The 24,511-nt window shown below is 46.2% G+C and overlaps 1 long non-coding RNA gene across 2 annotated transcripts in view; it reads right to left on the bottom strand.

Moving 5' to 3' along the window:
* LOC144766899 (uncharacterized) overlaps positions 1-14,317 on the bottom strand; it is a 42,010-nt gene extending 27,693 nt beyond the window's left edge. Inside the window, exons 1-3 of one of the 2 annotated variants that reach the window (XR_013597972.1) lie at positions 14,061-14,317; positions 8,797-8,918; positions 7,216-7,711 (exon numbers count right to left, since the gene is read on the bottom strand). This is a non-coding gene — a long non-coding RNA (uncharacterized LOC144766899). Of the gene's footprint in view, positions 1-7,215; positions 7,712-8,796; positions 8,919-14,060 lie in introns of those variants that run through there. The other variant, XR_013597971.1, reaches the window with a different exon arrangement.
* Positions 14,318-24,511: the final 10,194 nt, after the last annotated feature.

Genomic DNA, 24,511 nt, shown 5'->3' with positions numbered 1-24,511 from the left:
GCGCGACGCGATCCGGTCTGCATTCGCATGCCGTTGAGACAAGACCTGGCCGTGCGCACAACGTTATCCTATGGAGAAACGCTGCGCGCGGCCAGGTCTTGTCTCACTTCGTCGGTCTCAGACTGCTGAGACTACGGCTATAGTTCTCGCTTGCGAGAACGCGCTTTCAGCGCGTTCGTCGTAGGCGAGACCTAAAAAACGACCACCACAAACAGAGACCATTAGTTTCTAGACTTGTCAAGTCATGTCTTGACCAGGTATCTGTACAAAGTGCCAGATTATGGAGGATGACAGACTCCTCAGATGCAAACTGGGCTAACTCCTGCATTGGAGAAGGAGGGAGCGAGGCTGGTCACCAGGTCTATTGTGCGATCTCCAGAGGTCGTACCACATTATAGGCTTATTTGGAGCTTTTAAATTAGAATTACAGTTTAAGTAAAGCTGTGCCATGCTAAAGGATATCGTGGCATGCAAGCAAGTGTGCTTGCTAGGCTGGCAGGATGAGGCAAGTTGATGGACCTGGGAGTGGGGTGGTACAAACGTATCTTCTGCAGATGACACACTTCACTACATAGCTAATCCCAAGGAGTCGGTGACCAGGCTCTGACAGATATTTGATACATATCAGAAATTGTCGGGACTCGGTAATAACTAGGAGAAGTCACTGTTGCTCCCTATGGGCAGATGGCAGCCTAAGGTTTCTACCCCTGAGGGTGGAAACTTGCCACTTTAAATACCTGGGCTGGGGATCACTAGGGGTGACCGTCCACATTCAGAGGACAATTTATGCCTTTTAATGACCAAACTAGATACACCCATAACACTGGTAAACCTTCCCAAACTCCCTAATGGTAAGGATGCCAATCTTCAAAATGATGGTGCTGCCCAGGTTCACCTGCATACTACAGAACTCCTCCTACGGGATACCCGACTGATTTTTCCCTGCAGTAGATCACCTACTACGGCTTTTACTCTGGAGGGTGACATACCCCAGATGACTGGGCACACATCACAGCATTTCACATTTGAGAGAGGAATAGCATTTCACAATGTCCCTAAATACAATGAAGCAGCACAAACCTGCACGGATAATGGATGGGCCTACATCCCAACAGACGTGCACACTTTCAGACTAGATAGGTTCATTCTAGGAGCGAGGGGATACCTGCACGTCCTTTATGGGGAAAGCCAGAGGGTTGGTTACTCCCCGCTACAGACACGGTGGTCAGGACATGGCACAAATTAAGCAGGGAAATAGGATGGGAACAAAGACTGACCCCAAAAAAAACCCTGTGGGTGGGAACAAGATTGAGGGACGTGGCTACATTACCAGCTTTCAAGAAGTGGGACCTAATACGTTTATGATCACTAGAACAGGTATGGGATGTGATTGGTATTGTCCCACTTGACAGAGCATGATATGCCCTCATCCAAGACATTCAAAGACTTGGAATTATGACGTGCCTTACACTTCAGGATTCCAGCAGATGAAGAAATTCAAGAGTATTAACCGCTAGAGAGGAGGATGTTAAATGGGCAACTACTTCTAAAGATAGATCCCTTCATATAAGATGATTATGGTCAACACTCAAATAGAACTGGCAGAGTTAAGAGGGAGATGGCAACATGGCATGGAGACTCTCTTCACGACTGGGGGGAGGTAGAGCAGTTCCCATGGGAGGTCGCCAAAAAAGTCATATTCAGACTCATGCAGCTGAAACTTGCATAGGGTTTACTACAGTAGAAGGATGTTGCTCAAAAGAAATAGGGAGTGCTAGGGAGACAGAGGGATGTCTTTGGAACTGCGGGCAGGGAGGAACGTTCTTCCATGTATTGTGGGAATGCCCCAGAGTCCAAAGGTCTGGCAGTTGGTAACACAAAGGTTGGAGTAGGCCACCAACTGTACCATAGACCTATCTGCCCCTCTAGCGCTATTGGGAATATGGAAAGATGTGGAGGCCCCCAGTTACAAAAAATTACTCATAAACCTGGGGTTTATGGTGGCTAAACGGTACGTGATTGGGCGAGCTTGTTTCCTTCCCGGTATAAGAATTGGCTTGGTAGTTTGGTTTGCCCTGTTCCCATCATGCACTGGGACAGGAACAGACTAATTTGCATATAGCCAAGTTCTGAGCTGGGATGGTGCAGTGAGCTAAAAAACGGTGATGGATTTAAACCATGATCTCTTGACTTGGTAAGAGTATTCTGCATCATTCAGAAGCTCTGTCCATCACCACCCCCCTTTTCCAAAATCGGTTTTATCCACACTATGTGTGGGAGGGTATACTCAGACGTGAGTCCCTTGCTCATTGCACCATCAGGATTCAAGCAAGCCGGGCCGAAGAAGGCTGTGATGCCAGAAACCGGTCCCCGGAAGCTTGTTTCCTTCCCGGTATAAGAATTGGCTTGGTAGTTTGGTTTGCCCTGTTCCCATCATGCACTGGGACAGGAACAGACTAATTTGCATATAGCCAAGTTCTGAGCTGGGATGGTGCAGTGAGCTAAAAAACGGTGATGGATTTAAACCATGATCTCTTGACTTGGTAAGAGTATTCTGCATCATTCAGAAGCTCTGTCCATCACCACCCCCCTTTTCCAAAATCGGTTTTATCCACACTATGTGTGGGAGGGTATACTCAGACGTGAGTCCCTTGCTCATTGCACCATCAGGATTCAAGCAAGCCGGGCCGAAGAAGGCTGTGATGCCAGAAACCGGTCCCCGGAAGCTTGTTTCCTTCCCGGTATAAGAATTGGCTTGGTAGTTTGGTTTGCCCTGTTCCCATCATGCACTGGGACAGGAACAGACTAATTTGCATATAGCCAAGTTCTGAGCTGGGATGGTGCAGTGAGCTAAAAAACGGTGATGGATTTAAACCATGATCTCTTGACTTGGTAAGAGTATTCTGCATCATTCAGAAGCTCTGTCCATCACCACCCCCCTTTTCCAAAATCGGTTTTATCCACACTATGTGTGGGAGGGTATACTCAGACGTGAGTCCCTTGCTCATTGCACCATCAGGATTCAAGCAAGCCGGGCCGAAGAAGGCTGTGATGCCAGAAACCGGTCCCCGGAAGCTTGTTTCCTTCCCGGTATAAGAATTGGCTTGGTAGTTTGGTTTGCCCTGTTCCCATCATGCACTGGGACAGGAACAGACTAATTTGCATATAGCCAAGTTCTGAGCTGGGATGGTGCAGTGAGCTAAAAAACGGTGATGGATTTAAACCATGATCTCTTGACTTGGTAAGAGTATTCTGCATCATTCAGAAGCTCTGTCCATCACCACCCCCCTTTTCCAAAATCGGTTTTATCCACACTATGTGTGGGAGGGTATACTCAGACGTGAGTCCCTTGCTCATTGCACCATCAGGATTCAAGCAAGCCGGGCCGAAGAAGGCTGTGATGCCAGAAACCGGTCCCCGGAAGCTTGTTTCCTTCCCGGTATAAGAATTGGCTTGGTAGTTTGGTTTGCCCTGTTCCCATCATGCACTGGGACAGGAACAGACTAATTTGCATATAGCCAAGTTCTGAGCTGGGATGGTGCAGTGAGCTAAAAAACGGTGATGGATTTAAACCATGATCTCTTGACTTGGTAAGAGTATTCTGCATCATTCAGAAGCTCTGTCCATCACCACCCCCCTTTTCCAAAATCGGTTTTATCCACACTATGTGTGGGAGGGTATACTCAGACGTGAGTCCCTTGCTCATTGCACCATCAGGATTCAAGCAAGCCGGGCCGAAGAAGGCTGTGATGCCAGAAACCGGTCCCCGGAAGCTTGTTTCCTTCCCGGTATAAGAATTGGCTTGGTAGTTTGGTTTGCCCTGTTCCCATCATGCACTGGGACAGGAACAGACTAATTTGCATATAGCCAAGTTCTGAGCTGGGATGGTGCAGTGAGCTAAAAAACGGTGATGGATTTAAACCATGATCTCTTGACTTGGTAAGAGTATTCTGCATCATTCAGAAGCTCTGTCCATCACCACCCCCCTTTTCCAAAATCGGTTTTATCCACACTATGTGTGGGAGGGTATACTCAGACGTGAGTCCCTTGCTCATTGCACCATCAGGATTCAAGCAAGCCGGGCCGAAGAAGGCTGTGATGCCAGAAACCGGTCCCCGGAAGCTTGTTTCCTTCCCGGTATAAGAATTGGCTTGGTAGTTTGGTTTGCCCTGTTCCCATCATGCACTGGGACAGGAACAGACTAATTTGCATATAGCCAAGTTCTGAGCTGGGATGGTGCAGTGAGCTAAAAAACGGTGATGGATTTAAACCATGATCTCTTGACTTGGTAAGAGTATTCTGCATCATTCAGAAGCTCTGTCCATCACCACCCCCCTTTTCCAAAATCGGTTTTATCCACACTATGTGTGGGAGGGTATACTCAGACGTGAGTCCCTTGCTCATTGCACCATCAGGATTCAAGCAAGCCGGGCCGAAGAAGGCTGTGATGCCAGAAACCGGTCCCCGGAAGCTTGTTTCCTTCCCGGTATAAGAATTGGCTTGGTAGTTTGGTTTGCCCTGTTCCCATCATGCACTGGGACAGGAACAGACTAATTTGCATATAGCCAAGTTCTGAGCTGGGATGGTGCAGTGAGCTAAAAAACGGTGATGGATTTAAACCATGATCTCTTGACTTGGTAAGAGTATTCTGCATCATTCAGAAGCTCTGTCCATCACCACCCCCCTTTTCCAAAATCGGTTTTATCCACACTATGTGTGGGAGGGTATACTCAGACGTGAGTCCCTTGCTCATTGCACCATCAGGATTCAAGCAAGCCGGGCCGAAGAAGGCTGTGATGCCAGAAACCGGTCCCCGGAAGCTTGTTTCCTTCCCGGTATAAGAATTGGCTTGGTAGTTTGGTTTGCCCTGTTCCCATCATGCACTGGGACAGGAACAGACTAATTTGCATATAGCCAAGTTCTGAGCTGGGATGGTGCAGTGAGCTAAAAAACGGTGATGGATTTAAACCATGATCTCTTGACTTGGTAAGAGTATTCTGCATCATTCAGAAGCTCTGTCCATCACCACCCCCCTTTTCCAAAATCGGTTTTATCCACACTATGTGTGGGAGGGTATACTCAGACGTGAGTCCCTTGCTCATTGCACCATCAGGATTCAAGCAAGCCGGGCCGAAGAAGGCTGTGATGCCAGAAACCGGTCCCCGGAAGCTTGTTTCCTTCCCGGTATAAGAATTGGCTTGGTAGTTTGGTTTGCCCTGTTCCCATCATGCACTGGGACAGGAACAGACTAATTTGCATATAGCCAAGTTCTGAGCTGGGATGGTGCAGTGAGCTAAAAAACGGTGATGGATTTAAACCATGATCTCTTGACTTGGTAAGAGTATTCTGCATCATTCAGAAGCTCTGTCCATCACCACCCCCCTTTTCCAAAATCGGTTTTATCCACACTATGTGTGGGAGGGTATACTCAGACGTGAGTCCCTTGCTCATTGCACCATCAGGATTCAAGCAAGCCGGGCCGAAGAAGGCTGTGATGCCAGAAACCGGTCCCCGGAAGCTTGTTTCCTTCCCGGTATAAGAATTGGCTTGGTAGTTTGGTTTGCCCTGTTCCCATCATGCACTGGGACAGGAACAGACTAATTTGCATATAGCCAAGTTCTGAGCTGGGATGGTGCAGTGAGCTAAAAAACGGTGATGGATTTAAACCATGATCTCTTGACTTGGTAAGAGTATTCTGCATCATTCAGAAGCTCTGTCCATCACCACCCCCCTTTTCCAAAATCGGTTTTATCCACACTATGTGTGGGAGGGTATACTCAGACGTGAGTCCCTTGCTCATTGCACCATCAGGATTCAAGCAAGCCGGGCCGAAGAAGGCTGTGATGCCAGAAACCGGTCCCCGGAAGCTTGTTTCCTTCCCGGTATAAGAATTGGCTTGGTAGTTTGGTTTGCCCTGTTCCCATCATGCACTGGGACAGGAACAGACTAATTTGCATATAGCCAAGTTCTGAGCTGGGATGGTGCAGTGAGCTAAAAAACGGTGATGGATTTAAACCATGATCTCTTGACTTGGTAAGAGTATTCTGCATCATTCAGAAGCTCTGTCCATCACCACCCCCCTTTTCCAAAATCGTGATTGGGCGAGCATCACAAACACATCCATGGTCCTGGGAAAAGCAGTATACAAACACAGAGGCTGCCCTAAGAAATTTGACAAGATATGGGGGGATGGCGGGAGTTTGGGAGGGGGGCAGGAGTTTGAACAATTATAGACTACAGGTAATGACTTTGCCTTTTTCTGCCCACACCTCTTACCCCCCCTTCTCCTCAAAGTGTTAGTCAATATTGTTTCCACAGAAGCATGCAATGGGTCATGTACTGTATCTTAGGATGTGTACATAAATTATTGCCTTAAATCTGCTCATTCGGCATGAGAGAGGGCGATGGCCATAAATGTGATATAGGGATTGTTGTTGCGCTAAGACAAAAATATATATATATATATATATATTTTTTTTTTTTAAAGTGTGCTTGCTGGGATAATGTGGCCATAGACAGCTGAGAACAAAACTGGACTTGTGTGCCAGAGAATAATGGCCTGATTTAGACTTTGGTGTTGGGTTTACTCTGTCAGGAATGTGGCAGACATCCCGTCCACCTTATTACAAGTGCATTATATCCGATGGCTCTTGCAATAAGGAGGATGGGCTATCCACCACCTTTGTGACAGAGTACCTGTCTGTCAATCTCTATTTCAGGCTCTCAGTATATCTGGCTTGCTAAGGAAGACACAAGTAGAGTGTTTGTACCCAAAAGTAGTTTGTGAATTTCTCAGAAACTGGAGGAAAAGATGTATAAGACCTGTCTAAATAATAGAGCATAACCTGTCACACAGAAATTGAGAGGGTTCTAATTATTATTAGTAAGGTCTGGCAGTATAAAGAATTGTGCAAGAGCGCATTTTTGAGGAAATAGAGTCTTCAATATAGTTGTCATTGATAGTTTTGACCAAGAAAGGGACATATGATTGCCTCTGTGCATAGATCTTACAGTACTAAATGTTAACATTGAGGTGGATTTCCAGATTACCCATGGTTAGTGAATTAGTGAGCAGACTGAAAAGGGCTACTATTTTTTACTCTTGGTATGTGATCTTCATATCATGAAACTGGTTTGCAGCGAGAGCTGACAGCACTAACCGCTTTAATTGTCCCAAATAGATTATTTAATAAACCTTAAAAGGCTGTACTTAGACCATGTGTCCGCATCCTCTGGTTTTTACAGGGCTATGTACCATCTTTTCAAAGATATGGGGGGTGACTAAAAAAATATGTTATGAGTACTGGAAATATTACTACAGTAGTATTCTTTTACGTACTCTTACACACTATTCGGAATCATCCATAAAGCATTTAAAATAGGAATACACATGAAGCATTCATATGCCAGTAGTACAAATAGAAAGAACTGTGTCCTCTTTACACTGTTGCTAACAGAGAGTTGTACGTTTCAGCTCCAATTCATAAAGGCACAGACAGAAAATTAAGAATTCTCAGGTACTTCTACTTTGACTACTCACAAATCCTCTTGTGAATAGCCCCATTGAGTCCAAATATGAAATGTTTTCAAGGTGACGTCAGATTTACACTAAAGATGAAGTGCCATATAGAAAGGTTTAAATGAAGTAGCACTAAGTGGCAATAACGTCTTTCATCTGTAGATCGAGATCTCCACCACCGACCACAGATGTCTGTATGAGAAAGTATTTGAAGAATTATTAACATTTATTATTCTTAAATATATACATATATTTTGATAAAGCATTTAAATGTAAAATCATTTGAAATATTTATTCTTAACGTGGAACTAATAAAATACAATGGTACAGTACATTAACTTGTTGAATTCGATGTGTCTTAAAATTAATTTAAATAGATAATTTACATTCATAAATCTGACATTTTTCTGTTCATTTCATATTTGGCACATTTTGTTGAAATGTATGTGTTTGATGGGGCGTGGCAAAGCTGCCAACAGCGATGGCCACGCAGCTTTGAAGCTCCTCCGTAGTGCCCACAGAAACATTAATTTATTAGCACCAAAGACGTCCCCTAGATCATGGGAGACCCACGCAGGAGTGGCGCAAGGCAGTGGTGACTCACCGAGGCAGGAACCGGCGGCCGCGGATGAGGAAACATCATTGAGACAGAGCCCAATCAACTTCCCCGAGCGGAGCTGCACGCTGGGGCCTGTGACCAAATCCAGGCCCCGGCTTGCAGCCTAGCATAAAGCCGTGCTGCGCACTCGCCGAGCGGCAGTGAACCGCCGGCAAACAGAACACCGGAGTGAACGGCAAGGTGACCGGGGCTATTCTGGCTACTCCCTTTACGCCGCCCCCCACGATTCAGATTCACCATTACCAGGGGCGGTGGGTGAGATTTGAAAGTGGTAGGGCGCAAAGTGATTTGCATACTGCACCGTTGCGAGCGAGCGAGCGCAGCGAGCGAGCCCGAAACCCAAAAGGGGGGTTTGGGGGGATTACCCCCCCCTAGACATTTTTGAAAAAAAAGAAGAAAAATCGTACATTTTCAAGCAAATTTGAGAAAGCAGGAAGGTTAATAAAGCAATTGTGAAAGTGCAGTTATTACATTAATAGATGGCATAACATAGGTAGCTGCTTATTCAGTATAACCACAGAGCTTCATACATTCTGTCCTATTATGCTCAGGTGTTGAATTCAGACTATAAGACTTTCATGGAAATCTCAGCTCTAAGAGTAGAAGAAGTTGCACAGCCTAACTCCCATGTAAAAAAATATAGCATCAGTTTGCTTACCTTTATCACTGGTGTTTGCTGGGTGGTAGCCGGGGTGAAAGAGCAGCAAAGGAGGTTGTGGTCCTCTTCTTGTTTGCTGAGAACTGGCCCCAAAATGCGGTAATGTTTCAGGTTGTCAGGTGCTGAAAATGAAAAGATAACAATTTATTTTTGAAACAGTAGGGTAATCAAACAAAGACTGTGGGGAAAAAACATAACGCTCCAATCTTGTCCTTGCAGTTTGCATCCAGCTCTTAGATGACAGTTAATAGCTCGCTGTTTTATGTTAGGATTTTTACTTTGAAACTGCAAGTAACAAAAGGATCTCTCTGACAAAAGCAGTCACTCACTGACCTATTTACATCATTTGCTCCAACCGGGGTTCAATAAATTCTCCCTGAGGATGTTTGGCAGCCAGAAAGCTGTGCTCATTTCATTTTTGAAACTCACTAGATACATAGACTGTCTTTTATGTTTGTAGATAAAGTAGTACAAGACACCAGCACAATGTCATCAGCAAGTGTTTCATTTTAGGGTTAAGGGCTATGCACAGAAGTCTGAGTTATTTCTACAGACTGTAGGGTTCGATCACGTAAATTAAGAAATTATGTGGATATTATTCCAGGTAGACATTTTCAGGGCATACTTTTTAAAAATATTCAAAAAACAGACTAGCGTACAGAACTTTCCTGTTGTGCAAGTCATGTGCAAAATGTTCATAGCTTGATACTGGCTCATGTCCCTTTGATTCTGGTGCTTGGAGTTGTGCATTTTTAAGTAAAGTCAGAATTAACAGGCACCAGCATTCTAAGTGCTCTGTACTACAAAACCAGGCCCAATGTCCCACATCAGATATGAGACAACTTAGTCTTTGTGCGGGTGGGTAGATGTGTGGATTGTATTCAGCTGCTGACTTTGCTGAGAGAGGGCGTCTGCCAGGGTGAACTGTCGGTTGTCAGTCCCCCATGTTAAGTTGTCAGTGACTTTCACATTTTACAAGAGAAATATATGTACAGCACCACCAAAAGGCACCGTTTGTGTCAATTAAGGTAACTAACTCCATTTCAAAGAAACTGCGCTTAAATTAAGCTCTCATTTGTATTAAACGAGCATCATGTATTTGCTCTTGCAATTGTTGCATATGAGTCATGAGTGTAGCAGGAGTGTAGTGTACACAGCGTCTATCCTACAGTCCTAGCGCACAGAGGTTCTGCTCCACATAGCGTCTGCACCAGGGCCTTCAGGCGCACACAATCAGTTCCTGTGGTGTTAATGGTGCACATAGTGTCAGCCACCGTGATTTTAGTTTATACAGCGTCAGCCATCAGGGATCTTAGCTTATTCAGTGTCAGCCACCGGAATTTTAGTCCATGGAGTGTCAGCCACCGGAACCTTAGTTCACACAGTGTCTGCCACCAGGGTTTTGGTACACACACTGTCACCCACCAGGACTGAGTGCACAAAGCATATACCACCAGAGAGGCCCAGTAACAACAACAATGCCCGGCTGTTCGGGGAAAGCCAACCATGTTGGAATGGGTTGCGCAGTCTGAAGCAGGTTGTTGACCCCCAGCTTGCTGGGAAAGGCGCAGCTAGGGGTGCAGGCACGTGCACACTTCACGAGACATCGGTTCTCGCCATTATCTGAGGGGACATTGTGAATATGAAATGGCCGCACTGCATGAAATAGATGTCCAGCAAATTTCCTCTGACCCAGAAGAGCCAGGCGCTTGCATCAGTGGTCAGTCGTCCTGCTCACATAAGATACTCCATGGAAATAGGGAATTGATTGCTTTGACACATTGATTGATGGCTTTGACACATTGATTAATGGCTTTGACACATTCTGTTTGGAAGAAAAGGGGGCATGATGGATTTAAGAACTGCATACCAAGATTTTGGCGAATTCATTTTATGATTTTTCTTTTTAGCTAATTTATATAATGTCAATTACATTGATGATTTTTCAATTGTTATCATTGTTTCCATTCCTGTTATTGCTGTAAAACATTCATAACGATTTTAAGTAATTGTATATATTAAATTCAGTACAATTTAAAATCAATTCAGTAAGATAGCCAAGTGCATTTGCTGTACAAGCCTCATGGTGGGTGAACTCGGATACACTCATAGCATATAGAACTCGAACCCTTGTCACAGCCCTTTGGAATTGTGTCTCTTAAGATAATGAGACATCTAATGAGGGTACAAGCCTCATGCACTGAAAACCCCAAAACCTACTCCACTCTGCAGCGATAAGCGAACATACCAACCCCTTCACACCACAGCTGTGGCTTCCTCTCATAAGTAAATCCCCAAATACAATGTTTGAAACCTAGCAGGTGTCTTGGGCAAAGCAACAAGTGCAGTGTGAAGAACTAAGAACGCAGCACTCTAACGACGTCTGATTCAATAGTCAAAAGTAATGTTGTTATAATTATAATGATATATCCCCTGCCCTGGTTTTCATAGCAAAGACTGAAATTTGTGGGTGTTGTAAAAGCACTCGGGGAAATACAGGACCACTGGGTACGATTTTACTAACACATTCCACCTTCAGCACACAGGAAAGGCAAAAATGCACTAAAACACGGGTTTTCCACCTTTATGAGATGCAAACCTCGTAGAACAAATTTAGGCAGGTATTCCATGTGGCAAAAGTTTTGTTGTTAAATACTGCGTGCAAGTACATGTATCGAACCACTCAGAATAGGAAAACATGCCCAAATGCTGTTTGGCCAGACTAGTTATTTTGTGCAGCCCTCGGTCTTTGTAATTTGCACATAGCTGAACTGGAACAACCAGCTGGAGATTAAGCACAGATTGACCTGCATTTTGTTCTGCAGCTCACTGTGCCTTGGAAACAAGACTCAACTGACGCAATACTGTGTATATATATATATATATATATATATATATGTGAACATATTTAATGGTTCACTTTACAATTGGGCAGCTACAGTTCACACACAGACTGGCTTAGGATATGCGCAGCGTATAGCACAACAGACAGAATATCTCGACACACTGAATTTGGCTTTACTTGGTATTCATGATGCACCCTTAACCTCTATTAGTGTCCACTCAATAGAGCCATCCTTAGGACAGGGCCTACCAGTCTCAGTCACACGAAGAGACTTCTCTCACCCACAAGGCAGGGACATATTCCTGCAACAAATGAACTACGATCGGCCGTGCCCACAGTGGAAATATTCCGCAATCACGCGGTCACATACTGCTTCAACAAGTAAAACTGCAAGGACTGGGGCCTAAACAGCTGCTCCGCCATTACCATAGAAAGGCAGTTGAACCTTAATGTATGGCAGCTGCGACACAAACAAAACCGTCCCCAGTCTACAGCGTTCCGGAATCAGTCTGCCTTTACATGTGACAATTAGTACTCCAAGTGGTAATGAGTCAGAAAAATAAAACCGCGCATAACATGACTGCGAGGCAGAGCTAAATGTTCATATCCTTTCTTTCAGGGGGAAGATTGGACTTGTGGGCATTTCGTTAGAAACTTAAAACGCGGCTGCATAAAGCTCAAAGAATTCTGTATATTTTCTGAAAAATCGTTTTCAACTTTCTGTGCCCGAGGCGAATTCCACACAAATCCCGCCGTAAGCGCTTGCTCAGTGCTGTAATTTAAAATGCCTACAAAGCACATCGCCGCACACTCCACCAGCCACCCGCACTGTGGCCTGCCTGAGGCCTCATCATCACATCATGTCATCATAGCTGCCAAGGGTTCTGATTACTTATGTGTGACATTTTCACAATTGCAGTGTAATTATGAGTGACATTCAACGACTATGAGTGACACTTTCTCGCAAGGAAAATCAAGCAATGAAGAAGTGCAAAACATATAAATAACAGACATTAAACTCACTTGGGCAACGAAAAACTCAGATCTTAAAACTGCTGTAAAGTGCTAGAAATGGAAGGGCATTAACCTAGTAAAAAGCAGTAGCTCACAGATAATCCTCATAAACTACAATTTTTTGAACGTGTGGTTCATGTTCTTTCTTTCCTTCCTTCTCCCCTTTTCTCCTCTTTCTTGCTTTTTCCCTCCTTCCCATTGTCTCACTTTCCATTTCCCTCTCTAGAACTCTTTTTTTCCTGTTTCCGCACTCAAAAGGTAACAGTGGTAAAACGGGTTAGCCATGTGGCTTTATTTGGGATCAAAGCGTGCATGATGTTACTTCTGCTACCCCCAGGCTTTTGGACTAACACTTTATAAAACTATCGCTGTATGCTATAGCACCAAGAGGCCTTATTAATCCAGAGCCCTGTGCAGGCGTCCCTGGAGGGTGAAAGGGCGCCGTAAACTGCCATCGACCCTGACTGACTTGGCACCCTGTTCGGGACACAAGCTGTCTCCGTGCAGCTATTAATGAATAATTGGTCTAGTTACTGCCAGACAAGGTGATCAGTAAGGTGCAGCTAAACTTGCTACTGTACAAAAAGAAAAACATATCGGGAGCCTCCAGGCCAAGCCAGCACTTTACTGGGTCCATTCATTAATTGTATTGCCCCTGTTCTGCAGTCTAGGCCACGGTGCCCTGCACCACTTAAAGTAGGTAGGTCAGTTGCCCTCCCAGCCTGCACCCTCCGACCGCTGAGGTGTGAAACCTGCCGCCTGTGATAGCATACGCTGTGGGGGCACTTTGAAAGGTTGTGCAGCATTTTTTTTATTTGCTATGCTCTACGTTTAAATGCACAATCGACATCACCCGTACCTTGCAAAACATAATTAGAGCGTAATACGCAGGCCTTGCTGGGTCTTGGGCACAGGTTGGTGATTTCGCCGATAATACACCAAAGTGGCGGCTGTTTGGGGGCACTTTGAAAGGTTGTGCAGCATTTTGTTTTATTTGCTATGCTCTACGTTTAAATGCACAATCGACATCACCCGTACCTTGCAAAAGTAATACGCTCTAATTATGTTTTGAAAGGTACGGGTGATGTCGATTGTGCATTTAAACGTAGAGCAGAGCAAATAAAACAAAATGCTGCACAACCTTTCAAAGTGCCCCCAAACAGCCGCCACTTTGGTGTAATATCGGCGAAATCACCGACCTGTGCACAAGACCCAGCAAGGCCTGCAGGCAGCCAAAACTAACAAAAGCAGCCATCACTGACCTGCACAGCTACCGGCCCCTCGGAACTCCGGCAATGCCAGCGGGGTAATACCGCGCAATCAACACAGCGCGACTACCCTTCCTTCAGCCCCCTAAACACAGTCCTGCCCTGCCCCCAAGCGCGACCCGACCGGCTGCACCTACTTTTAGTATTCGTTCCTTCGAAAATTTCAGTCGATGAGTCCATTCGATTGACGATACTTGAACCTCTCTGAGCAGTGTCACAGTGTTGTGACTCAGGCTGTTGTGACTACTCGAGTCGAGTCAACAAGTGAGTCTAGACTCTAAGTGTCGGACGGAAGTGCTGTGTCCTGGTGCTGCCTGGCCTACACGCAGGAGACATGTCAGAGAGGGATCCCCACCCCCTACCCGACTGGAAACTTAGACGGCGCGCACGTCCCCGAATGGCCAATCACTGAATGACTTCACATGCTGAAGTCACAGTGATTGGCCATGATTGATAAAGTGCTGAGCCTTGTCCTTGGCGTGGTGGACCAGCCAATCCTGGCGCTCCATAAGCGCCAGGATTGGCTAGGGGGGCCCGCAGACTCCTCGCCCTGGCACCTTTCAAATGACGGGGCCCGGCTAAAGCTGCACCCCCTGGCCCCTTCGGTCCCTTCAGCCTGTATAATGGGAACAGCTGCACGCTAAAGCGCATGCTCGGGCTAGTCTCAGCCCAGAATTCCTCATGCGCTGTGCTCAGTGGCCGGATCATGCAGACTCTCTGACTGCAGTGTCACTCAAGCTTCAGACCACCAGCCCCACCCCCTGTGCACTCCCTATTCCATCGGGTGTATCCCGCAAGCGGATTGCAGCTGCGCTTTATTTAATTTATCGGTGCTCTCAGTGTGTCACGCAGCGCAGGTGCGTCCACCAGGCTTAGTGGGGCTACGCCCCTACGCCCCAATGGACGCACCGCTGCTGACCATTACGGCGAGACCCATGAGCTGCGTGCGGGGGTGCTGCCAGCCATTGATCCCGGAGGGGCAACAGGAGTCGCAGGCGAGCCTGGGATACGGCCACCCGGCCGGCTGGGTGGCAAGGGCAGCTGGTGACATTTTACAGTGGTGAGGCGCAAACTGATTTGCGAGTGCGGGCCCCAGGCCACTCAGGCCGGTGGCGACCCCCCCCTCCCGACCCACATACACAACACTCAAAGAAATGTATTCACACACGCATACACACAAACACATCCATTCACAACACTCTCCACCAAACATTCATGCATACACGCACGCTCGCACCAAACACTTTAAAATAAAAGAAAAACACACACTCTTACCTTGGTGCCGGTCCCAGTTCGCGCCACCTCTGGGCTGTGCTCCCCACACGTCACAGGCTCACAGCGCCCACAGGCTCACAGCGCCCCTGGCCAATCCTGGCGCCAGGGGCACAGGTACCTTCTCGCCCGCAGCACGCGCAACGCCGCAAAAACACAAGTGCGCATGCGTGGGCACGGGTAAAAATTCACCCTCCGTCCCCACGCATGCGCACTTGTGTTGCCGCCTGTACAATCATGTCAATCAATCAACATGACGCCCGCCCGGCGGTCTGACGTCATATTGATTCATTGACATGATTGTCACAGTCTTAACTCAAAAACGCTGAGGGAGCTGCGGGCGGCTTCAGGCAGGGGGGGCTACGCCCCCACGCCCCAATGGACGAACCGCGCCTGCTGGGTGGGAGTGGAGGGAACAACAACACATCAGCCCTCCTCTTCAGTTTGCAGCCATGAGATTGGTGATGGGGAGGAGCCCAACAACATGTGGGCCTGCTAAATGTATGTGTGCCATGAACTAATGCCTGCCTGGGAATCCCAGTTTCAAACAATTAGGGATGAAGCAGGCTAATATACAGGTCTGCAACAAGATAGTGTTTTGTGTGGAGGCGGTGTATCACAGCTGAGCGCCCCAAAGAGATATAGTGGATGAGAGGGCCGCTGCACGCAGACCTGGTCAGCCCGTAGCTCTTCTCTAGGTCGCCTGCTTCACCGCTGCAACCATCATGGCCTGCCCCCTTGCTTCTACGCTGGTTTTTGCACCCTAGTGAACCTTCTGGTTGTGCACCGAGTGTGCACTTTAGCGATGTGGTTGAGAAGGCATGGGCCGTAAAGACCCGAAGAAACGAATATTGCAGTACCCCTAGGTGACGGAGAGGGTTCCCTACTACCTACGCAGATATGGCTGCTGGGGGTTCTGCCACAGGTCCCCGAGTGGATCAAACCACAAGCCCAGACTTTCGGCTGCAGGAGCTCCGCAAGGGATTTAAAGCCTTGGATAGCCGATTTGACATTTTGGACAAACGTTTGGACAATCTAGGCGCCAAGATTGATGTTCAAAAGAAGCGTCTGGACACTGTTGAGGGGAGGGTGTCAGACTTGGAGGATGGGTCGGCTGAAGCTGTGTGCAAGCTTGAACAATTCGTAAAGATTCTCAAGGATGTGGCAATTAAAATGAGGATTTAAAATCCCGCTGTAGACCGAATAACCTCTGCATCCTAGGCGTTCCAGAAACTTCCAATACTGGTCGTTTGGATCAGTTAGTGGAAAATCTATTAGCTGATCTATTTGGCAGAGAAGCTTTCTCCTCCGTTTTCATTGTTGAGTGCGCCCATCGCTCACTGGGCTCGCGCCCGAACTGTCATGATCCCACCCAGGTGTTGTTTGCATGTGGGTCAGTAGGGGGAACTACACCTACCAGCATGCATCTGTGCAGGCAACCGGTTCTTCCCTGGAGGCTGGACTGCTATATATAGCCTTCCTCTAGGGGGATCCGGTGCTTGTCACCTGAAACGAGTCAGTATCTGTTGGGAGCTTTGGTGAAGCTGTTCTCTGGGACTGCGCTTGACACGCTGAAGAAAAGGGTCGCTGCTGAAGTCCAATCAGGCTTGTGACTGATCGCATTCTCGCCCGCTGGCACTGGGGAGCTGCCTGCTGCCTCTGTTTGTCTACCCATGCAACAATGGAGGAGTACCCCCTGGAAGCAAAAGATACAAAGAAGGAATTGTCTTCTGTATCTGGAGCTTAAGGCTCAGGTTAGCAATAAATGCCCCAACCCTTAACCGGACAGTAGTAGTCCTTTTAAGAAGACCCCTCACTCACCAACCTGGTTGGTGACATGCTTCATCATCGGGGTCCCACCCCATAGGCCGAATGCCCACAGGGTGTGCTACGACACCTGGTTACAGTGGAGCGGGTTTCTTGTTTTTTATATGTGCAAAAAGTAATAGTGATAAGTGTATTAAAAAGGGCCAAGGCTACTCACATCAAGACTTTATTCTTGAGTGCTTGATCCCTGTTAAAAATAATGTGGCACCAGTGCCTAATTAGGAAGGCTTTGGTGTCTCAAGAAGTGTGAAAAAACTAAAAATAGCGTAGTGTGCTATGTGAATTAGTTAGCAAATAGGTCTACATGTTTCAACCATGTTAAAAATTATTAGGTTTTCGTCAGGACCGTGTGTATTGAGCGGGGTGGTACGCACATGCTAAGGCGCGCCCTGCCCTCGCTCAAATATAGACCACAAATTATGGTCTGATGTAAAAATGTGTTTTAATCCTGGTTCAGGAAAAAACCTGCAAGAAAAAACATAAAGGGTTGGGATTACGTACTGGGGAAGACAAGACATGGGTACACACTTAATAGCTGAAGTACTGGGTGAGTTCACCAAGACTAAAGTGGTGGTGTAACACCTCATGATCAGGTCGTACCCGTGGTCTGTCTATAATGCAAGACAGCAGTGCTCAGGCGATAATTACCGGAGCATGGATGTGCTTAACGAAACTGGTTCGTATACTGGTAGTTGTGCTAAACGAAACTGGTTTGTATGCTAGTTGTCGCCGGTGAAAAGGGGAGGGAGGGAGGTGTAGGACGATCGCCACTAAACGTGCGGCGTCACAAAGCACGCCCAGGCATCACTGGAAAAGATCGGTGATTGTGGGATTGTGCCTCACAAAAGTGGGTTGCCATTGTGAAAGGGTATATCATGTAGAAATACAACATTGCTTACACTTGAAGCGGTAAATTAGCGCTTCATGGGCATCGAGTAAACCAAGACGGCAAGTGTCCGTCACCTGTGAATTATGAAAAATGAAAAGCGCACATTCAGTTAAAATGTCGCCTGTCTTGAAAGCATATGGGTCAGAGATGCATGGACATGCATCTGGTCACAGAACACTTACTTGCGGCTTCTGCTCGTCTTGCGTACAAACCTACTTGGTTCTCACTCGTGAATGCCCCGTGGAGTGTTCCGATGCGGCAGCAAACGCTGTAAAGTAAACGCTTCGTTACTTCCTTTTTGGGCGTGGCTCCGATCAGAGGCTCCTCGCTGGCCAAACAGAACGAGGTTCAGGGGCGTTGACCGCTGACGTTACGTCTGACGTTCTGTCTTGTGTAACGTTATTGAGGGTTGTCACAGCAACCCCTCGGAACGAGGTTCAGGGGCGGTGCCCGCTGACGTTACGTCTGACGTTTCGTTATTACAGGTTGTCACAGCAACCACTCGGTGGACGGAGCTCAGAAAGGAGCCGAGTCCTTAACGTAAATGCTTAAAAAGGGGCCAGAAATGGTCTTAACATTAAAACAAACAAACGGAAGGAAATAATCTGCCTGAAAAGGAATAAACTGAAAAAAGGGGGCAAGCAAATGAAAAGTCAAGGGTTCGAATATGTTTAGCCCATGTCACCCGGTTCATTAACCCATGTCTCGATGTTGTGAACCGAACACGGGTGGTCCCTGTTCGGTTTATATCTCATTGCCGGGTGCATAAAGCCAAATGTATGTATACATACCATAATTTGTGGTCTATATTTGAGCGAGGGCAGGGCGCGCCTTAGCGTGTGCGTACCACCCCGCTCAATACACACGGTCCTGACGAAAACCTAATAATTTTTAACATGGTTGAAACATGTAGACCTATTTGCTAACTAATTCACATAGCACACTACGCTATTTTTAGTTTTTTCACACTTCTTGAGACACCAAAGCCTTCCTAATTAGGCACTGGTGCCACATTATTTTTAACAGGGATCAAGCACTCAAGAATAAAGTCTTGATGTGAGTAGCCTTGGCCCTTTTTAATACACTTATCACTATTACTTTTTGCACATATAAAAAACAAGAAACCAGCTCCACTGTAACCAGGTGTCGTAGCACACCCTGTGGGCATTCGGCCTATGGGGTGGGACCCCGATGATGAAGCATGTCACCAACCAGGTTGGTGAGTGAGGGGTCTTCTTAAAAGGACTACTACTGTCCGGTTAAGGGTTGGGGCATTTATTGCTAACCTGAGCCTTAAGCTCCAGATACAGAAGACAATTCCTTCTTTGTATCTTTTGCTTCCAGGGGGTACTCCTCCATTGTTGTCTAAATCTATCCCTGGGGACCAGGAGTTCCCACTACACATAGTCTGTGCAATCTCCCTTACTCTCTCCTTTGATTTATACATATTAGGCAGCGCACAGCTGCGAGAGCTACACGTATTCCTTTCTTTCACAACCATGGCCGAAAATCAAGGTCTCTCCTATACCTCTGAAGAGGTCGAGGAGGTGATGGGCGATCTCTCTATTTTTGCGGACCCCAGCATTGCTCAAAGCATTTCTGCAACAAAAGACTGGGAGAACTTAACTGAGCTGAAAAGGAACAGAATTAGGACGATCCTACACGGGACCATCCTAAAACAATATCTGGGCAAGAATATGGCACCGGAAGGGCTATTAGTCTCCAACGCGCCACGGATTTTTTTAGAAGATGATGTCTTCCGAAAAGATTGGGCTGCAATAGCATGGCACTGTACCCATGACTGGATAGTCTTGATTTTAAAAACAGCCTTAAGACTACCCGAAAAAATTCAAGTAGCAGAAGGTAATATGAAAACCACGATCACTGGATTTAAAAAAAAGCTAGATGAACTGAACAAAGAAATGACAGATTACAAAGACAACCTGACGCAACAAAAAGTGCAAATATTTCAAAAAGATTTGAAAAGATTCTCTATGGTGAAGGCATACCCCTACTCCGATCCAGAATATGTACCACCATCTAAAGGGGATGATAATTCTGATGCTTCAAGCAATATGTCTAATAATACCTCCAACTCCAGTGGTAACTCCAGCAATGGAAGCACAAAACCAAGAGGTAGAGGACGAGGTAGAGGGAAAAGCAACTGGCCAACCTTCAATCCAAAGCCAATGCCACCTTTTCAGAATGTATACAATCATCCACCTAACTATCCCATGTACGGGTGGCAACCACCCTTCCAGCAACCTTTTTTTCCTCAAAATCCCTACATGCCCCCTTTTTTAAACTGGGGCGGGAGAGGACGGGGAAGGAGAAGAAATGCCAGCCAGGGCAATCAAGTTCATTGGGCATCGGACGAGTCGAACACCAACCAGAACAGGAACAAGGCTCCGCAGGCAGGACCAAGCAATCGGAGAACTTAATAACAAATCTCTCTACCAGACCCCTAAGCAAAGACGAGGTATCAGTGCTTAACAAAGGGTTAGGTTTCGTACCAACCGCTAATTTGGATAAATTCAAGCTCCACTGTGAACTAGCCTCCTTTTTCAGAAAGTTGAGACTTAAAGCCTTTTTTGAAAAGAAAACCATCACAGAGGAAAGTACTGATACAAACGAGACAGGGCTACGGAACAAATCCACATTTATGCCACCACCACATATGGTCCCAGTTGAAGTTTCTACTTTTGAACAGGCGGTCTTCAACGAGGTGGAAAAAGTGTCCCCAAAAAAACCCTTTACAAACCTTACCAAACAGGAGAGAACTGCACTTGCCAACCTACAAAATTCGGATACCATTATCATCAAACCCGCTGATAAAGGCGGGGGAATAGTTATACTCGACAAATCAGCCTACCAAACCGAATGTCAAAGACTACTGGGGGATCACAGGAACTATCGAAGACTACCAGTAGCTTCCACAGATGATCTCAGGAGTGAGATCACTTCATTAGTGGAACATGGCGAAGCAGAGGGATACCTCTCTAAACAAGAGGCCGACTTTTTGTGTAAAAGTGAAGGGAGGATTCCCTACTTTTACACTCTCCCAAAGATGCACAAGAACAAAATACCACCGCCAGGCAGACCTATTGTCTCAGGGATAGGTTCACTTTTGGAACCTTTATCCTGTTTTTGTGACTTTTTCTTTAAAACCATGGTACAGAAAACAAGTACCTATCTGCAGGATACTAAAAGCGTACTACGACTTCTGGACCAACTCACCATAGATGAAGATACCATCCTGGTAAGCTTTGACATTGAGAGTCTATATACAAGCATCCCCCAGGATGCTACTCTGGAGGTGCTCAAAAGTGCTCTTGACAAAGAAGAATGGCCACACAGAACCCCAAGAGAGTTCATTTTGGAATGTGCAAGATTGGCCCTAAAGAGAAACTACTTCCAGTATGAGGACAAGATCTTTCTCCAGACGGGTGGTACATCTATGGGCAGTACATTTGCTCCCAGCGTAGCAGGCCTGTACGTACACGACTTCGAGGAAAAATTCATCCTGAACCAGCATAATCCATACAGTTCTAATATCTTACTTTGGAGAAGATATATAGACGATGTGCTGACCATTTGGAAAGGCAGTGAAGAAACCCTAATATCTTTTTTCAACTGGATCAACACACTGGATGATCATTTGAAATTTACCTATGTGAAGGACTGCAACTCCTTGGTCTTCCTGGATCTTACCATAACAAAAGCCAATGGAAAACTGTCAACTGTCACTCATCATAAACCCACTTCGAAAAACAATCTACTCCGTTTTGAGAGCTTCCATCCGAGACCACTGCGTGAAAATCTACCGTATGGTCAATACCTACGGCTGCGCAGAAATTGCAGCGAACTGGACACTTCTAAACTACAAGCTCAAGATCTTACTACTAAACTGAAAAACCGGGGATACCCCGAGAAGATCTTAAACAAAAGTCAGAAACGAGCCCGCAACCAAAATCGAGCTGCTCTTCTGGAAGATCCAATTAGGACAACGGAGGAAACCCCTCTAACGTGTGTCACCACATATAATACCATCTCTAACGATGTAACAAAGATAATAGGGAAACATTGGGGTATCTTGAATACCGGCAACCTGAGATGGGAAAAGCCCCTGTTCTCTTATAAAAGGGCAAGAAGCATCAGAGATGCAGTGGTGAACACTAGACCCAGAGCGGTCACGGTGGAAAATGAGACAGTTCTTAATGCATGGGGGCTACCAAATGTGACAGGCCACTATAAATGTGGCAACTGTAGCGTATGTCCTTTTACTAACAATACTAAAACCATGGAACTGGAGCCAAACAAAATCTGGACAATCAGAGGGCACACAAACTGTAATAGTGAAAATGTGGTGTACCTACTAACTTGCCCGTGCAACCTACGTTACGTGGGGATGACCAGTAGAAAAATAAAAACACGTATTGGTGAGCACAGGAGCACCATCAGGTGCAGAAAGGCCAACACCAGACTTACCGAACATTTTTTGTCGGAGGGGCATAGCCCTGATGAAATACAATGGACTATAATTGAACAAGTGAGATCAGGAGCCAACCTAAACCAACGCCTCTTTGAAAAAGAGCAAAGATGGGTGTATAGACTGGCAACACATACGGCTGGACTTAACGATAATATTCCATGGCATTCAGCAATGGGTTAATCTCCTCCATCGTACCCTGTTATGTGACTCAATAGTGGCCACTATTTAAGTTACAATTTAAACACTGAGACTAGACATTAACATGTCCCTGATTGTCTCTCATGACAATACATTGATTCTCAATATGTATACATACATTTGGCTTTATGCACCCGGCAATGAGATATAAACCGAACAGGGACCACCCGTGTTCGGTTCACAACATCGAGACATGGGTTAATGAACCGGGTGACATGGGCTAAACATATTCGAACCCTTGACTTTTCATTTGCTTGCCCCCTTTTTTCAGTTTATTCCTTTTCAGGCTGATTATTTCCTTCCGTTTGTTTGTTTTAATGTTAAGACCATTTCTGGCCCCTTTTTAAGCATTTACGTTAAGGACTCGGCTCCTTTCTGAGCTCCGTCCACCGAGTGGTTTCTGTGACAACCTGTAATAACGAAACGTCAGACGTAACGTCAGCGGGCACCGCCCCTGAACCTCGTTCCGAGGGGTTGCTGTGACAACCCTCAATAACGTTACACAAGACAGAACGTCAGACGTAACGTCAGCGGTCAACGCCCCTGAACCTCGTTCTGTTTGGCCAGCGAGGAGCCTCTGATCGGAGCCACGCCCAACAAGGAAGTAACAAAGCGTTTACTTTACAGCGTTTGCTGCCGCATCGGAACACTCCACGGGGCATTCACGAGTGAGAACCAAGTAGGTTTGTACGCAAGACGAGCAGAAGCCGCAAGTAAGTGTTCTGTGACCAGATGCATGTCCATGCATCTCTGACCCATATGCTTTCAAGACAGGCGACATTTTAACTGAATGTGCGCTTTTCATTTTTCATAATTCACAGGTGACGGACACTTGCCGTCTTGGTTTACTCGATGCCCATGAAGCGCTAATTTACCGCTTCAAGTGTAAGCAATGTTGTATTTCTACATGATATACCCTTTCACAATGGCAACCCACTTTTGTGAGGCACAATCCCACAATCACCGATCTTTTCCAGTGATGCCTGGGCGTGCTTTGTGACGCCGCACGTTTAGTAGCGATCATCCTACACCTCCCTCCCTCCCCTTTTCACCGGCGACAACTAGCATACGAACCAGTTTCGTTTAGCACAACTACCAGTATACGAACCAGTTTCGTTAAGCACATCCATGCTCCGGTAATTATCGCCTGAGCACTGCTGTCTTGCATTATAGACAGACCACGGGTACGACCTGATCATGAGGTGTTACACCACCACTTTAGTCTTGGTGAACTCACCCAGTACTTCAGCTATTAAGTGTGTACCCATGTCTTGTCTTCCCCAGTACGTAATCCCAACCCTTTATGTTTTTTCTTGCAGGTTTTTTCCTGAACCAGGATTAAAACACATTTTTACATTAGACCATAATTTGTGGTCTATATTTGAGCGAGGGCAGGGCGCGCCTTAGCGTGTGCGTACCACCCCGCTCAATACACACGGTCCTGACGAAAACCTAATAATTTTTAACATGGTTGAAACATGTAGACCTATTTGCTAACTAATTCACATAGCACACTACGCTATTTTTAGTTTTTTCACACTTCTTGAGACACCAAAGCCTTCCTAATTAGGCACTGGTGCCACATTATTTTTAACAGGGATCAAGCACTCAAGAATAAAGTCTTGATGTGAGTAGCCTTGGCCCTTTTTAATACACTTATCACTATTACTTTTTGCACATATAAAAAACAAGAAACCCGCTCCACTGTAACCAGGTGTCGTAGCACACCCTGTGGGCATTCGGCCTATGGGGTGGGACCCCGATGATGAAGCATGTCACCAACCAGGTTGGTGAGTGAGGGGTCTTCTTAAAAGGACTACTACTGTCCGGTTAAGGGTTGGGGCATTTATTGCTAACCTGAGCCTTAAGCTCCAGATACAGAAGACAATTCCTTCTTTGTATCTTTTGCT

The sequence above is a fragment of the Lissotriton helveticus genome, chromosome 7 (genome assembly GCF_964261635.1).
Source record: "Lissotriton helveticus chromosome 7, aLisHel1.1, whole genome shotgun sequence".
Taxonomy (NCBI): domain Eukaryota; kingdom Metazoa; phylum Chordata; class Amphibia; order Caudata; family Salamandridae; genus Lissotriton; species Lissotriton helveticus.
The sequence above is the reverse complement of the archived record's forward strand: the minus strand, read 5'-3'. Positions and strand labels throughout refer to the sequence as shown.